The sequence below is a fragment of the Schistocerca americana genome, chromosome 2 (genome assembly GCF_021461395.2).
Source record: "Schistocerca americana isolate TAMUIC-IGC-003095 chromosome 2, iqSchAmer2.1, whole genome shotgun sequence".
In the NCBI taxonomy this organism is placed as follows: domain Eukaryota; kingdom Metazoa; phylum Arthropoda; class Insecta; order Orthoptera; family Acrididae; genus Schistocerca; species Schistocerca americana.
In genome coordinates this window covers 453,107,274-453,124,174 of record NC_060120.1, presented here as the reverse complement: position 1 = coordinate 453,124,174, position 16,901 = coordinate 453,107,274, and the positions used below count along the sequence as shown (strand labels likewise).

At 38.4% G+C, this 16,901-nt stretch overlaps 1 pseudogene; it reads left to right on the top strand.

Moving 5' to 3' along the window:
- LOC124595261 overlaps window positions 1-16,901 on the top strand; it is a 162,188-nt pseudogene that overhangs the window by 45,141 nt on the left and 100,146 nt on the right.

The window sequence follows — 16,901 nt, the reverse complement described above, 5'->3', positions numbered from 1 at the left end:
TTTCTGCTCTGTATGTGAAATTTATGTGAACATGAAGTGTCCAATATCGTTGTAAGAAATGATCCACAGACAAATGAAGAATAAAGAATAAGTTATTTCATGTTATCCTTAGTAAGCTGAACTCCTCTCACATCTATATTCTTCTGTGAAATTAATAATAATAGAATCTGAAAAATAAAATAAGGTCCGAAATTGGTGATATACTTCTTCATGTATGAGTACATCCACATCTATACTCTGTGAATTACTTAAAGTTTGTGGCATAGAGTACCTTTTATAACAAGTGGTGTCCTTATGCCTAGAAATACATTTTAGCTTACAAGGTTTTTATCATTATATAATGAGGTGGAATATTCAGTTAAATGTAACTTTTTATCAACATATTTCTACATGAAACTCAGTGCAGCATTAGAATCAGCACACCAGGAATATCACTCTGAATAATTAATATAAGTGGGAAACAGTTTGATGGATGTCCAAATATCTGAACACCTCCCTCATGTATTCATGTATACTACTTTAAAAAGTACAGGATTTGAGAAATAAGCAAAGGGAAAAAGAAGCAGAATTAGTTATTAATAGGTGTGTGTGTGTGTGTGTGTGTGTGTGTATACATGCATGCATGCATACATGAAGGTGTATATACTGAGTGCAGAGTGATAATTTGTATTCTACTTGAATTTATCATTGTCATATTTACAAGAACAGTAGCTGAGTGAGACTTGGAACATTCTAGGTGGGTGATGAAAAAGACCTTGCAAGAGCCCAAAATATAAATAAAGAAGTATATGATTTTCTGTGTTCAGCTGGTGCCAAGTATGGAGTTGGAGTATGGAAACCTGGTGCTGGGATTATTCATCAGGTTAGTTTACTCCTCACACTTTTCAGTTTTAAAAAAAGTCAATGCTAATATTGATTTATCTCAGAAACTAGAAAAACTGCAGCATCTCTTACATCAAGCCGTAGCTACTCTTAGCTAAGAATAAGCATTAGTAACAATGGTTTAATATGAGAGCTCCGTTCTGCCACAGGTACTGAGAATGGATGATGGTATTAGGAAATGTAGCAAGTATCTTAGTGCTGGCATAATATGACATGCTTGACTTTTCAATTTCACCAGAGATATAGGGGCTTGTGCTCCTTTACAGTAGCAAAAATCTGTATATCCTTTTTCCTCTAGTAAAATACAGGATACCCCAAACCTTAAGAATGGAAGTTATACAGATGCAGAAGATCCTAATCAGAGTGCTTTATGACAAGATACTAATTCTTGGAGTTGATGCTGGGTCTTTTAATGATGTAAACAACTGACATCTTACAGCAATAAGTTAAACTAAAAGCAACTGTTCAGTGTGATAACTGCCAGTCTCAGTCCATGCATAATAATATTTTGAAGTGTCTCTGTTGTCTAATGTGTTCCAAGTAGACCACTTTAGGGTTGGATCCTTACAATATTATTGCCTCCAAAAACCTGGGTTGGATCATTATAAAACTTCTCTCTCTCTCTTCTCTCTTTCCGCCTCTGTATCCGCATCCTGCCCAGCCCCTGTCTCTCTCTCTCTCTCTCTCTCTCCCCCCCCCCCCCCCCCCCCCTCCCTCCTACCCCTCAGTCCCATGCCCCACCTACCCTCTGCCACTCCTTTTCTGTTTTCCTATCAGGCAGTTTTCCATGTTACATAATTGTGCATGTAAGTAGAGTTGTGAAAGCTGAAATACGCCAGCCACTGTTTATTTTATGATGTTTATAGAGTACTGGAATTTTGGAATTGCACATGATGGTAGTTTCCTTGTTTTGTAGATAATCCTTGAGAATTATGCATTCCCAGGACTGTTACTGATTGGAACTGACTCTCATAGCACAAATGGTGGAGGGCTTGGTGCCCTCTGTATTGGAGTTGGTGGAGCTGATGCTGTTGACGCAATGGCCAATATTCCATGGGAGCTCAAATGCCCTAAGGTAAGTATACAGCCAAGGAAATATAATTTACAGAATGATTCTGCAGTCTTCAATATACTGAGATTAAGAATGCCACATTATATTTTAAAACACACTCTCTTTCCAAAGAGTACTTTCTCTTCACTGTGTTCAAGTGTGCTATTAAGGTTCAATTCTGTTGATAAGGTCTATTTCACATGTATTTGGGCTTTCTTTGAATAACATTTAGCCCATGATTCAAGAGCTTCCCCCCTTTACCACTCACAAAACCTTCCCATGCTCTGATTTGGGGCCTTCCTGTCATGGCCTCTTAAGCTCCTCTGCTATTTTTGTGTTTTTATAATGCTTAATTCATATCTATTATTTTTCTGAGCATGCCTTATTCCATTATGTTTTATGTGGCTAGCTCAGTTACTTGAAGTCTTTTGTAACTTCTATCACTCAATTTATGGTGGCCCTGGATTTCTTAGCTCAGATACTCCTGCTTGTGGCCCTGGATTTCTTAGCTCAGCTCCTCCTGATTAATCTTTTGATGCTCGCCCTAGAGATGTACTAACAAAGATTCATGCTTTTTCTGTTTTTGAACTGTCAGTTTATTGGTTCATGTGCACAGCTTCTTATTTTTCCGTTTCTTTCAAATGTTCTCTTCTTTTCTGAGGCCTTATATCTATCTTAATACAATCCTTATATTTCCAGTTCCTTTAGTTTCTGTTTTCCACTTATGAGCTGTACATTTAATTGCATATAATGCATGTTGCCTTATCACTGGGCTTCTGTAGCTCAGTTCTACTCTGGTGGATACTGAATTTTTGTTGTAAATTGCTTGTGTATGTTTGGAAGCCAGTTATAGTTTCTTAACCATATTCTTTTTTGCTTTTCATCCTGTCCATTTGGCTACATTCGTTCTCCCAGGTATTTGAATTTGCCTACCTTCTTAATTATTCAAGATGTTGTTTTCTACTCCATACTAATTTTCCTTACTTGTGTCTTTTCAAACGATATTTCCAGACATATATTTTGGTGTGTTTCATGTAGTTTTTGTTTGAGTGTATTTACCTGGTCTCCTGTGGCATTTAGGATAACTATGTCATCAATGAAGGCTAAGGTGTTTGTATTCATATTGTCTTCATTGTAATCCAGTCTTACATCTCTCACATCTTCCTTTGTGGATTATCTTCTCCATTCCTGGATTATTTTCTTGAGAAATACATTAAAATGTGTTGGCAAAACTCCTTCACAGTGGTCGCTCATGAGTGTACATTTTGGATGTTCACAGGTTTTTTTGATTCAGATGAAATGGAATGTGTGACATAGCATCTGCTGTATAATGGTTATGATTATGAACAAATTTATACAACTGCAGCCATTGCCAATGATAATAATAATGACATCCAATGTAATTTTACTATATAGTGAGTGAATCGGCTTTCGGAGGAGTCTTCTACCATTTAATGGAATTTATGCCAACTGTCAAGCTAACAAAGATAAATGTCTGCTACTAAGTACTACCACCTAGTGGCATTAACATAAATTTGTAGTTGACTGGTAAGGCCAAGCTGTGCACACCATGAACCATGCATGTTGCTTATCAAATCCATATTATTTGACCCATAATGAAATTATGTCAGACCAGCTGCACATGTGCAAAAACATCTTAAAACATGTGCAACTGAAGATGTGTTCCTGACCCTGATCGCAATTTCACAGAGTCCAGAGGAGCAGCAATGTAGTACAGCATCATAGATTTACGTGCTGTATATTTCAAATTACCACATATATGTTACATTTAACAGTGCTCAAATGAAAATAACTCGTAAATACACGCAGTGTCAAAACTTAGGGCGTTTACGTGCTCTTACGCAGCAGCCACAATTGGCTCATGACCCTGTATCCATCCTCTTTTGACTCAGAAGGATCTGATATTTCTCCATGGAATCACACTTCAGAATTGGTATTTGTTGTGAGTACCCCAGTCTTGTGGTCTGCACAGAATTTATCTAAAATTTTAAATAGTATTTGTCTTTCTATTGTGCCTTCTTAAGATCCACAATTGCCAAGATCATCCTTTTGTTTCTTAGTTTCCTTATTTATATGATGAAATTCAGCTTGAGTGTCAGTTCAGTACATAACATTCCTTTTATAAATTCTGCTTGGTAATTAGCTGTCTGTCAGCTTTTACACCCTATTTAGCAGGAATTTTGAGAATATCTTGCAAGTGACTGGTTATCTTGATAGTCCTTGGTAGTTATTCAAATATTTGAGATTTCCTTTCTAGAGATGGGCATGTTATTTCCTTCTCCGGTATTTTCCCCTTTTCCCATATATCTTTCACGAGTATGGAGATGTTTGCTACTATCTTATTACTTGCCCATATTACTATTTCAGCAAATACTTGAGCTTCTCCTGCCCCCTTATTGTTCTTTAGCTCCTTGATCACACTTCATACATCTTCTTGTGATACATCCTATGACTGTTGAATGCTTTAGGCTCATTTGTTTCTAGTCTCTCTTGTGATATTCTGTAGCTCAATAACTGAGTGAAGTACTCAACTAAGATCTGCAGTTATCTTTGTGAGTCACTGCCACTCTGACAATTTGAAAGTTAGTCCTCTGATAGTGTATCTTCTCATTTCACTTTTGAACACACTAGAATAGTCTTCTGTGTTATTTTTTGTGAAGCTTTATTCTATTTCATCCAGTTCACCTTTATCTGCTTTTCATTTGATTCTTTGAAGAACTCTTCCTGCCTGCTTTCTAGTTCCTTTGAACTGATCCCATTTACTCTCTGTTTTGCTGCTATTCCAAGATTCATGTCTCGGATTGGCAATTATTCTTGTGGCAAAAATAGCCAAACTTAAATGTTTCAGCAGGTGTACTAAGTGGTTTTTCCAGTTTTAAGTTTTCATCGACATGCAAACCTAACTCTTTAGAACTCTCTAATCTGTTTATTGGTCCTTGTTGGTGTACTAGTTTAAAAGGAGTTGGCAGTTTTTTTGATAATACTTTCGTAGTTATTCCACACGCCCTGACGGCAAATTGATTTGCGAAAGTTTAAAGTTAGTTGTGCAAAACCAATCAGAACTTTCACAAAACATCTTACTCCTGTTTCAAATAAAATGACAGATCATTAGCATATGGCAGGAGCAGTAATGGGGCCAATAATCTAACCCTGTGGGACACCCATTGTAATTTAAAATAAGGCAAGGGCACTAGTGGACCAATAATCTAACTCTGTGGGACTCTCGTTGTAATTTCTCCCTATACTGGTGATGTGGTATCCCTCTTTTTACTGCTCAAACAAACTAGGATAACTTTCTGATTTACATTTCTTAATAAGAATGAAACCACACATTGAGAGAGAAATTCACACTCACCTATAAATAGCAACATGTGATCAACACTGGTTGGAGTCCAGGTGGCAAATACACATAACAATTCAACTCATAGCACCTAAAGATGATGGATGGGTTGTCATTGAAATACTGACCCTAAATGTGAAACAACAATTCATCTGTACACTTGGAAGTACACCATTAATCAGTGATTCTGAGAACACCTGGAGGATCATATACAAACAACTGTCCTTTTGAAATCCATACTGTGATGGCTAAGTTTCCCACTGTTACACAGGTGACTGACAACCCTGGAGTCCATTACCTTTTACAAAATTTATAAAATCATGTAAGGAATGACACTGCCATTGAGACTGTGGAGTGCCCTTCTTCTATATAGGCTTAACGATGTGGTGTTTTAATCTGTCTTGGGAAACATGCTGAATTAATTATATATTACGTAAGTGACTAAGAACATACCATATTATAGGGTCACATGTTGTTAGTATCTTATGGGAGATATTATCCACCCCATATAACTATTTTCTTTTTGTGATCATAATTATCTTCCTTATTTCAGATGGGAATGAGAGATTAATTTTTATTTCACTAAATATCCTCTGTATTGGTACATTAGTCTAATATTTTGCTTTTCTCACCTGAACTATCTACACCAATTTTATCACCTATTTCAAAAATTAATCATTAAAAATACTTGCTACACATTAACTGTAATTTACAATGCTCCTATTCTCTTTAACAGAAATAAAGTCTACTTACAAGGCTTCTTCCATCTTACTTTTCCATACTGATTTGATTTTATTGTATGATCAGTCAATTTCAGGAAAGATGTGCATACTAATGGAGCTTTTACAACTTTTCGTAATATGTTACTGTAATGATTATAATATGAAAGAATTTCTGAATAATTACTTGTTCCCGTCATATTGCACATCTCCCTTTTTTGTTGTGAAGATATTCTGATACCTATAATTATTCAAATTTCTTTAATGACTTGCCATTATTACATTTATTCATCTTTTTAGGGAAACTAATTTAAAAAATCGATAGAAACTCATTAAGAAATATGTTGAATTTACTGCTAGCATTAGGCTCATTGTAAATCATCATCCCACCTTTTAAGATTTCTTAAAAATTTCAAATAGTTTTGACATTAATTAGCCTCACTGTTTTTTTTTAGTGTTTTTGAATAGTGCATGGAGCTAAGTTGCGTGAGTGACTGTGCATTATGATTTCCTTTACCACAAGAAATGCATTTGTATAACTTCCTCATATTGTGTGACTACATTATACAAGATCCATTCAGAAAATTACAGAACTTTGTCCACAAAATTTTTCTGTACTCACCTTTTACTTATTTTGCATGCTCTCCTTCGAAATACTCTCCTCCACAATTGATAAACTGCTCCCAATATTGTTCCCACTTTTGGAAGTGGTCTTGATATATCTCTTGCTGGATCGTGCGAAGTGCCGTCTCTGAATTTCCTTTCATCTTGTCTATCGTTGCAAATCTTCATCCGTTCAATGGTGCTTTCAACTTTGGAAATAGAAAAAAGTTCACAGGGGCCAGGTCTGGAGAGTTCAGAAGGTGAGGCAGTGGTTCCATTTTTTGTGCAATAGTCATGCACCAATAGTGATGAATGTGTGGGTGCTTTATGATGATGCAAGAGCCATGAATTGTCTCACCACATTCCAGGCCATTGCCTTCTCATGTTTTCTCGCAGGCATCACAATACGTCCCGATAGTACCATTGATTAACAGCTTGTCCCTGTGGCACGAATTCATGATGAGCCAATCCTTTCAAAGTCAAAGAAAATTATCAGCATGGGTTTGACATTTGACCTGAATTGTTGAGCATTTTTTTGGTCTTGGAGAACCTTTCCCGACCCAATGTGAAGACTGAACCTTGGTCTCAATATCATAACCATAGACCCATGTCTCATAACAGTAATGGTTCTCTTAAGGAACATATTATTCTCATTTGTGTGATCTAAAAGCTCTTCACAGATTGTGAGGTGAAGGTCTTTCTGGTCTTTTCTAATGAGCTGTGGGATGAGCTTGGTGGCAATACAATGCATTCTCAGATGCTGTGTCATGATTTCATGCCATGATCCAACTGAAATGTTACACTCTTCTGGAATCTCTTAAGACTGTCAGTCTTCGATTGGCACACACAATTTCATTGACATTCTTGACATGAGTGTCATTAGTAGACTTTGAAGGGTGTCCTGAATACCGTTCATCTTTAACTTCTATCCAGCCATATTTAAACCATGTGAACCACTCATAACACCGAGTATGGCTTAAGCATGCATCACCATAGGCTTTGTGCATCTTTTGGTGCATCTCCGTAAAGGTTTTCTTGAGTTTCATGCACAATTTATTACAGACACGTCACCCCTCTAACTCTGCCATCTTGCTCGAAATTCGCAAACTGTGCAACACAATGTTCTATTCAATACAGTACTGAACAATAACCAACAGACATACGACAATGAAACTTCTGGCAGTTATATATTAAACACAGGCATCTGCAGGCATGTCAACCACAGTTCCCTTCAACACACCATTGGCACAAAATTATGAATGTTCCAGAATTTTTTGAACAGATCTTGTATAGAAGACTAATACCGATAAAATCTTCTCAAACTTCCATCCATCAGAATTCTGTGACATTTCATTGAGTATCATTCTCATCATTGTCTGCAAAATTGTAGAGATTGTGTGGGTGTCCCATATGTATACCTGAGTGGTGGACGCCTCTCGTCACCCTTTCCTCCAAGTGCAGGGTCTGGCAACCAGTGGTGTGGAGCACAGACTGCAATTTTATTCTTGCTGCATTCCATCTTGCCCAAACTTGTGAAGCATCAACTGCGGGCTGCATTCTTGGTGCGAAGTTGTTAGTGCAGGGTATCATGCCAAACATAGCTGACAGCCCTCATCCCTAGTGCTGAGACTGTCATGGAGCCTTATCTCAGTACATTGTTTGATGATACTCTTCCAAGAGCCACTAGCTCGGCACAATATTTTTGTTTTATCAAGTTCAAATGTATGTTCCTCATTGAGGCTGGGTTCTGCCACTAATGTATCTTTATGCCCCAGACATATGCATCTAATGCGTTCCACACAGTGTTGCAAGATACTGATATATACTGGATATTTGCAATTGTAATTTGTCCATTACCGAGCCAAGCATGTCCTTAATTTTTTTTCACGTTTGAAACATGGCCTAGATGTTGTCTGTGGTCCAAGCTCCCCGACCACAGGTCACCAGACCCACACCTGGGCGAAGGGGTGGGTAGAGACTGCAATTCCGCTCAGGCATATATATGGGGCACCCCCACAATCTCAATACCTCTCCAGAAGATGATGAGAGAGGCAGTCATTGAAATATCACAGAATTTCAGTGTAGCCATCCGGATGGAAGCCTGAGAAGATTTTATTAGCAGTGTGTGCTGGGAAGGTCTATGTTCACATATAAGAGTTCTGCTATAAACTTGGGTACAAAAATGCATCATTGATACTAAATTATTAATACCTAACAGCATGTCTGGATTACTTTTCCTGTCAAATTCCTTCAATAAATTTACCTTAAAACCAAACCTACAACCCCTTTCCTGGTCACCATGACCAACTATATCCTCATCCACAGTTACTTTATCTTTGAAGGCATGACCTAGAAACAGATCCACAGTACAACAATGGACACCTACATGGCATTATCCTTTGTCAACCTATTCATGGGCCATCTAGAGGAATTTCTCCTAACCAACCAGAAACGCAGCCCATAACCTGGTGCAGATTCATTGATGACACCTGTGTGATCTGGACTGAGGGTGAGGTAATCCTATCCACATTCCTCCTGAACCTCAACATCTTCTCCCTCACTTATTTCAGCTGGTCCTCCTCAGCCCCACAAGTCATCTTCCTCAAGGTTGACCTCCACTTCAAAGATGGCTACATCAGTACCTCTGTCTACATCTACATCTACATCCATACTAAGCAAACCACTGTGAAGTGCATGGCATGTGCAGTTGCTTGCAGTCAAACCTCAGTGGCCACAGACAATGGTCATGTGTGAGTGAATTGTGCCTGCTGGAATGTGTGTATGTGTTTCTACTTTAGAAGTAGGCTTTTTGGCTGAAAGCTCAGATGTATAACAGTCTTTTCTTGTGCCTGTCTGCGAGTCAAAATCTCCACTATATGGTGAATAGCAATCCATCCTTTTCATAATACTGTCATTATTCCATCCTGGATTTTCCATTGTTTGATTTTCTGTCATTCTTTCTTTCTTTATTCTAAGTTCCTGATAAGAAAACTTTAACGGTTAAAAATCATAAACTTAGTTTCTATCTTTTCTTGTCACAGGTGGAATTTTCTAAATTCCTGTGTGGCATGAAAAGTCACTTTACTGTCCTAGTTATTTAATTTTTCCTGCTTTATGTTTTCTTGAAATGCACAAATTAAGAAGAGCTCAGCGAGTATTTTAAAAGCTTTATCATATTATGGTTAAACTATATCCCGATCATTAAAATTGAATTCCACTTTAAGGCTACAGATACTGGAGGTACTTTGGGTCATGTAGGCTAGATCAGTCTAGATGTAGTAGAGGTCAGAGAAGTGAAATTTCTGGCAGATGAATGTAGTGTAATATAAGGATTGGCAGAAATGGTGTAACAGGAGTAGGATTCATTATGAATAGGAATGCAGGGCACAGAGTGAGTTGTTGTGAACAGCTCAGTGATACAGTTGTTCTTATTAGATTGAACAGTGAACCAACACCACCATCAATACTTCAGGTACACATGTATTCATCGCCTGCAGGAGATGAAGAGACAGATTAAGTATATGAGGATATTGAACATATAATTCAGTACGTAAAGGGAGATGAAAATCTAATAATCATAGGGGATTGGAACTGTTGTTACAGGGAAAGAGATAGAAGGAAGAATTACAGGAGAATATGTTTTTGATCCCCCCCCCCTGCTCCCCCCATGAACCATGGACCTTGCCATTGGTGGGGAGGCTTGCATGCTTCAGCGATACAGATAGCCGTACCGTAGGTGCAACCACGACAGAGGGTTATCTGTTGAGAAGCCAGACAAATGTGTGGTTCCTGAAGAGGGGCAGCAGCCTTTTCAGTAGTTGCAGGGGCAACAGTCTGGATGATTGACTGATCTGGCCTTGTAACACTAACCAAAACGGCTTTGCTGTGCTGGTACTGCAAACGGCTGAAAGCAAGGGGAAACTACAGCTGTAGTTTTTCCCAAGGGCATGCAGTTTTACTGTATGGTTAAATGATGATGGCGTCCTCTTGGGTAAAATATTTTGGAGTAAAATAGTCCCCCATTCAGATCTCCAGGCGGGGACTACTCAGGAGGACGTCGTTATCAGTAGAAAGAAAATTGGTGTTCTACGGATCGAAGCATGGAATGTCAGATCCCTTAATCAGGAAGGTAGGTTAAAAAACTTAAAAGGGAAAGGGATAGGTTAAAGTTAGATGTAGTGGGAATTAGTGAAGTTTGGTGGCAGGAGGAACAAGACTTCTGGTCAGGTGAATACAGGGTTATAAATACAAAATCAAATAGGGGTAATGCAGGAGAAGGCTTGATAATGAATAAAAAAATAGGAATGCAGGTAAGCTGCTACAAACAGCATAGTGACCGCATTATTGTAGCCAAGATAGATATGAAGCCCACACCTACCACAGTAGTACAAGTTTATATGCCAACTAGCTCTGCAGATGACAAAGAGATTGATGAAATGTATGATGAGATAAAAGAAATTATTGAGATAGTGAAGGGAGACAAAAATTTAATAGTCATGGATGACTGGAATTCGGTAGTAGGAAAAGGAAGAGAAGGAAACATAGTAGGTGAATATAGAATGGGGGTAAGGAGTGAAAGAAGAAGCCACCTGGTAGAATTTTGCACAGAGCATAACTTAATCATAGCTAACACTTGGTTCAAGAATTATGAAAGAAGGTTGTATACATGGAAGAGGCCTGGAGATGTTAGAAGGTTTCAGTTAGATTATATAATGTTAAGACAGAGATTTAGGAACCAGGTTTTAAATTGTAAGACATTTCCAGGGGCAGATGTGGACTCTGACCACAATCTATTGGTCATGAACTACAGATTAAAACTGAAGAAACTGCAAAAAGGTGGGAATTTAAGGAGATGGGATCTGGATAAACTGACAGAACCAGAGGTTGTAGAGAGTTTCAGAGAGAGCATTAGGGAATGATTAACAAGAAGGGGGGCAAGAAATACAGTAGAAGAAGAATGGGTAGCTTTGATAGATGAAATAGTGAAGACAGCAGAGGATCAAGTAGGTAAAAAGACGAGGGCTAATAGAAATCCTTGGATAACAGAAGATATATTGAATTTAATTGATGAAAGGAGAAAATATAAAAATGCAGTAAATGAAGCAGACAAAAAGGAATACAAACGTCTCAAAAATGAGATCGACAGGAAGTGCAAAATGGATAAGGAGGAATGGCTACAAGACAAATGTAAGGATGTAGAGGCATTTATCACTAGGGGTAAGATAGATACTGCCTACAGGAAAATTAAAGGGACCTTTGGAAAAAAGAGAACCACTTGTATGAATATCAAGAGCTCAGATGGAAACCCAGTTCTGGGCAAAGAAGGTAAAGGAGAAAGGTGGAAGGAGTATATAGAGGGTCTATACAAGGGCAATGTACTTGAGGACAATATTATGGAAATGGAAGAGAATGTAGAAGAAAATGAAATGGGGGATATGATACTGCGTGAAGAGTTTGACAGAGCACTGAAAGACCTAAGTCAAAACAAAGCCCCGGGAGTAGACAACATTCCATTAGAACTACTGACAGCCTTGGGAGAGCCAGGCCTAACAAAACTCTACCATCTAGTGAGAAAGATGTATGAGACAGGTGAAATACCATCAGACTTGAAGAAGAATATAATAATTCCAATCCCAAAGAAAGCAGGTGTTGACAGATGTGAAAATTACCGAACTATCAGTTTAATAAGTCATGGCTGCAAAATAATAACGTGAATTCTTTACAGACGAATGGAAAAACTGGTAGAAGCTGACCTTGGGGAAGATCAGTTTGGATTCCATAGAAATAATGGAACATGTGAGGCAATACTGACCCTACGACTTATCTTAGAAGATAGATTAAGGAAAGGCAAACCTACATTTCTAGCATTTGTAGACTTAGAGAAAGCTTTGGACAGTGTTGACTGGAATACTCTCTTTCAAATTTTGAAGGTGGCAGGGGTAAAATACAGGGAGCAAAAGGCTATTTACAATTTGTACAGAAACCAGATGGCAGTTATAAGAGTCGAGGACCTTCAAAGAGAAGCAGTGGTTGGGAAGGGAGTGAGACAGGGTTGTAGCCTATCCCCGATTTTATTCAATCTGTATATTGAGCAAGCAGTAAAGGAAAGAAAAGAAAAATTTGGAGTAGGAATTAATATCCATGGAGAAGAAACAAAATCTTTGAGGTTTGCCGATGACATTCTAATTCTGTCAGAGACAGCAAAAGACCTGGAAGAGCAGTTGAATGGAATGGACAATGTCTTGAAAGGAGGATATAAGATGAACATCAACAAAAGCAAAACGATGATAATGGAATGTAGTCGAGTTAACTCGGGTGATGCTGAGGGTATTAGATTAGGAAATGAGACACTTAAAGTAGTAAATGAGTTTTGCTATTTGGGGAGCAAAATAACTAATGATGGTCGAAGTAGAGAGGATATAAAATGTAGACTAGCAATGGCACAGAAAGTGTTTCAGGAGAAGAGAAATTTGTTAACATGAGTATAGATTTAAGTCTCAGGAAGTCGTTTCTGAAAGTACATCTACATCTACATCTACATTTATACTCCGCAAGCCACCCAACGGTGCCACTGTCATTACCTCCCTTTCCTGTTCCAGTCGCGTATGGTTCGCGGGAAGAACGACTGTCTGAAAGCCTCCGTGCGCGCTCTAATCTCTCTAATTTTACATTCGTGATCTCCTCGGGAGGTATAAGTAGGAGGAAGCAATATATTCGATACCTCATCCAGAAACGCACCCTCTCGAAACCTGGCGAGCAAGCTATACCGCGATGCAGAGCGCCTCTCTTGCAGAGTCTGCCACTTGAGTTTATTAAACATCTCCGTAACGCTATCACGGTTACCAAATAACCCTGTGACGAAACGCGCCGCTCTTCTTTGGATCTTCTCTATCTCCTCCGTCAGATCGATCTGGTACTATGGAATGTAGTATTTGTATGGAGTGTAGCCATATATGGAAGTGAAACATGGACGATAAATAGTTTGTACAAGAAGAGAATAGAAGCTTTCGAAATGTGGTGCTACAGAAGAATGCTGAAGATTAGATGGATAGATCACATAACTAATGAGGAGGTATTGAACAGAATTGGGAAGAAGAGGAGTTTGTGGTACAACTTGATTAGAAGAAGGGATCAGTTGCTAGGACATGTTCTGAGGCATCAAAGGATCACCGATTTAGTATTGGAGGACAGTGTGGAGGGTAAAAATTGTAGAGGGAGACCAAGAAATGAATACACTAAACAGATTCAGAAGGATTTAGGTTGCAGTAGGTACTGGGAGACGAAGAAGCTTGCACAGGATGAGTAGCTGCATCAAACCAGTCTCCGGGCTGAAGACCAGAACAACAAAAACAATGGGTTTGGTACTAGGAATGAGAGAGGAAAAGAGGAATTGTGTCCAGCAATAAATTTCGACTAGTAATAGGAAATACACCACTAAAAATCACAAGAGTAGTATCTACATCTGCGAAAACTTGGAGATATGGGAAGATTCCAGTTGGATTATGTCTTGGTCAGGCACGATTCTGAAATCACATACTGGACCCTAAGGCATACTCAGGAGCATGCGTACTAGACTCAGATCATAATTTAGTAATGATGAAGAGCAGGCTGAAGTTTAAGAGAATCATATGCAAGAATCAGTGTGGAAGGAAGTGGGATACTAAAGTACTGAGAAATGACGAGATGCATTTGAAGTTTGCTAAAGATGTTGATAATGTGTTAAAGAAAATGACAGCAGTCTGTTTTGTTGAAGAGGAATGGACATTTCTAAAAGGAGCAATCACACATATGGGAAAGAAAAATATAGATACAAAGTAGGTAACTGCAAAGAAACCTTGGGTAGTAGATGAAATACTTCAATTGCTCAACAAAAGAAGTACAAAAATGTTCAGGGAAAGACGGGAATACAGGAACATAAATCACTCAGGAATGAAATGAATAGGAAGTGCAAAGCAACCAAGGTGAAATACCTGCAGGAAAGACATGATGACACTGAAAAAGAAATTATTGTCAGAAGGACTGACTCAGCATACAAAAAATCAAAACAGCCTTCGGTGAAATTAAAAGCAACGGTGGCAACATTAAGAATGCAATGGGAGTTTCATTGTTAAATGGAGAACAGATATGTGAAAAGAGTACATTGAAGGCCTCTATGAGGAGGAGGAATTGTCTGTTGATTTGATAGAAGAAGAAACTGGAGTTTATAGAGAAGAAATAGGGAATCCAGTATTAGAATCAAAACTTAAAAGAGCTTTGGAAGACTTGAGATTAAACAAGGCAGAAGGGACAGATAACATTCCATTGGAATTTCTAAAATCATTGGGGGAAGTGGCAACCAAGTTGGTGTGTAGATTCTATGAGGCTGGTGGCATATACCATCACACTTTCACAAAAATATCACCCTTCAGTTCTGAAGATTGCAAGAGCAGATAAATGTGAGAGCTATCACACAATCAGGTTAACAGGCATCCAAGTTGCTTCCAAGTATAATATACATATGAATGGAAAAGAAAATTGAGGAACTGTTAGATGATCATTCTGTCTTCAGGAAAGGTAAAGGCACTACAGAGCCAGTCCTGACGTTACATTTGATAAAGAAAGCAAGACTGAAGACAAATTAAGACACATTCATAGGATTTGTTGGCCTGGAAAAAGCATTTGACAGTGTAAAATGGTGTAAGATGTTCGAAATTCTCACAAAAATGGGAGTAAGCTATACAGAAAGACAAGTAATATACAGTATAAACAAGAACCAAGAGGGAAATGTTATGACTTCCTCACATGCAGTGTGGTTCTCCAGTGGATACAGGAGCAAGGAGCAGATGCCGTTGATGAACAGAAAACCCAGATATTAATTTATTCTACATCTAATAACAAATAGTAAAAATAATACATAAATTCATTGTTCTAGTTTCAGTGTCAATTTGCCAATAGTACATCTGAATGTAGAAATATGTACAGATACAAAAGATTTGTAAATCTCTCTTCACTGTAATGTCTATTCAGAAGGTGTTGAGCCCTGGCCACTAAGAAAGTCTGTAAATGTTATTCAACTGGCAAACACACAAAAAGGGGTCAGTGCATGGATGTTCGAACTCAAGTACACCCATTGCTGGAGCTCCGGAGAGAGAATGCTTGCATTTCATTGATAGTGGTGTAATTATTCATGGCAGCACCCTTGTACCACAACTGCAGCTGTGGAAATGTAGCAGCATAACTGGCAGCACACACATTTGAAAGTAAGGCCAACCGAGTGTCCAATATCACAGGAACAATAAGACTAGAAGACCAAGAATGAAGCGTTCAGATTAAAAAGGGAGTAAGATAGGAGTGCCATACTTTATCTCCACTGTTCAATCTACATATGAAAGAAGCAATGACAGAAATAAAAGAAAGATTCAAGAGTGGGATTAGAATACAGGGTAAAAGGTTATCAATGATAAGATGATGACATTGCTATCCTCAGTGAACATAAAGAAGAATTACAAGATGGAATGAACAGTTTAATGAGTACAAAAATCTGGATTGAGCGCCAGCCTTAGTGGCCGAGTGGTTCTAGGCGCTGCAGTCCGGAACTGCACGACTGCTACGGTCGCAGATTCGAATCCTGCCTCGGGCATGGATGTGTGTGATGTCCTTAGGTTAGTTAGGTTTAAGTAGTTGTAAGTTCTAGGGGACTGATGACCTCAGATGTTAAATCCCATAGTGCTCAGAGCCATTTTCTCGATTGAGCATAAACCAAAGAAAGACAGAAGTAACGAGAATCATCAGAAATGAGGATAGCAAGAAACTTAACATAAAAATTATGAAAAGGTTAGTTGCTACTCACCATATACTGGAGATGCTGAGTCGCAGATAGGCACAACAAAAAACTGTCACTGTTGTTTTCTGACAGTCATTCTGTTGTGCCTATCTGCGACTCAGCATCTCCACTATATGGTGAGTAGTAACTACCCTTTTCATAATATTGTTACATTTTATCCTGGATTTTCCATTGTTTGATTAACATAAAAATTGGTGATCATGAAGCTGAAGAATTCAGATACATCAACAGCAAAATAACCCATGTTGGATGAAGCAAGGAGGACACAGGAAGCAGAGTAGCACAGGCAAAGAGGGCATTCCTGCCACAAGAAGTCAACTAATATCAAACACAGACCCTAATTTGAGAAAGAAGTTTCTGAGAATGTGTCTTTGGGGCACAGCATTGTATAGTAGTAAATCAATAACTTTGGGAAAACCAGAACAGAAGAGAATTGAAGCATTTTAGATACGGTGTTACAGA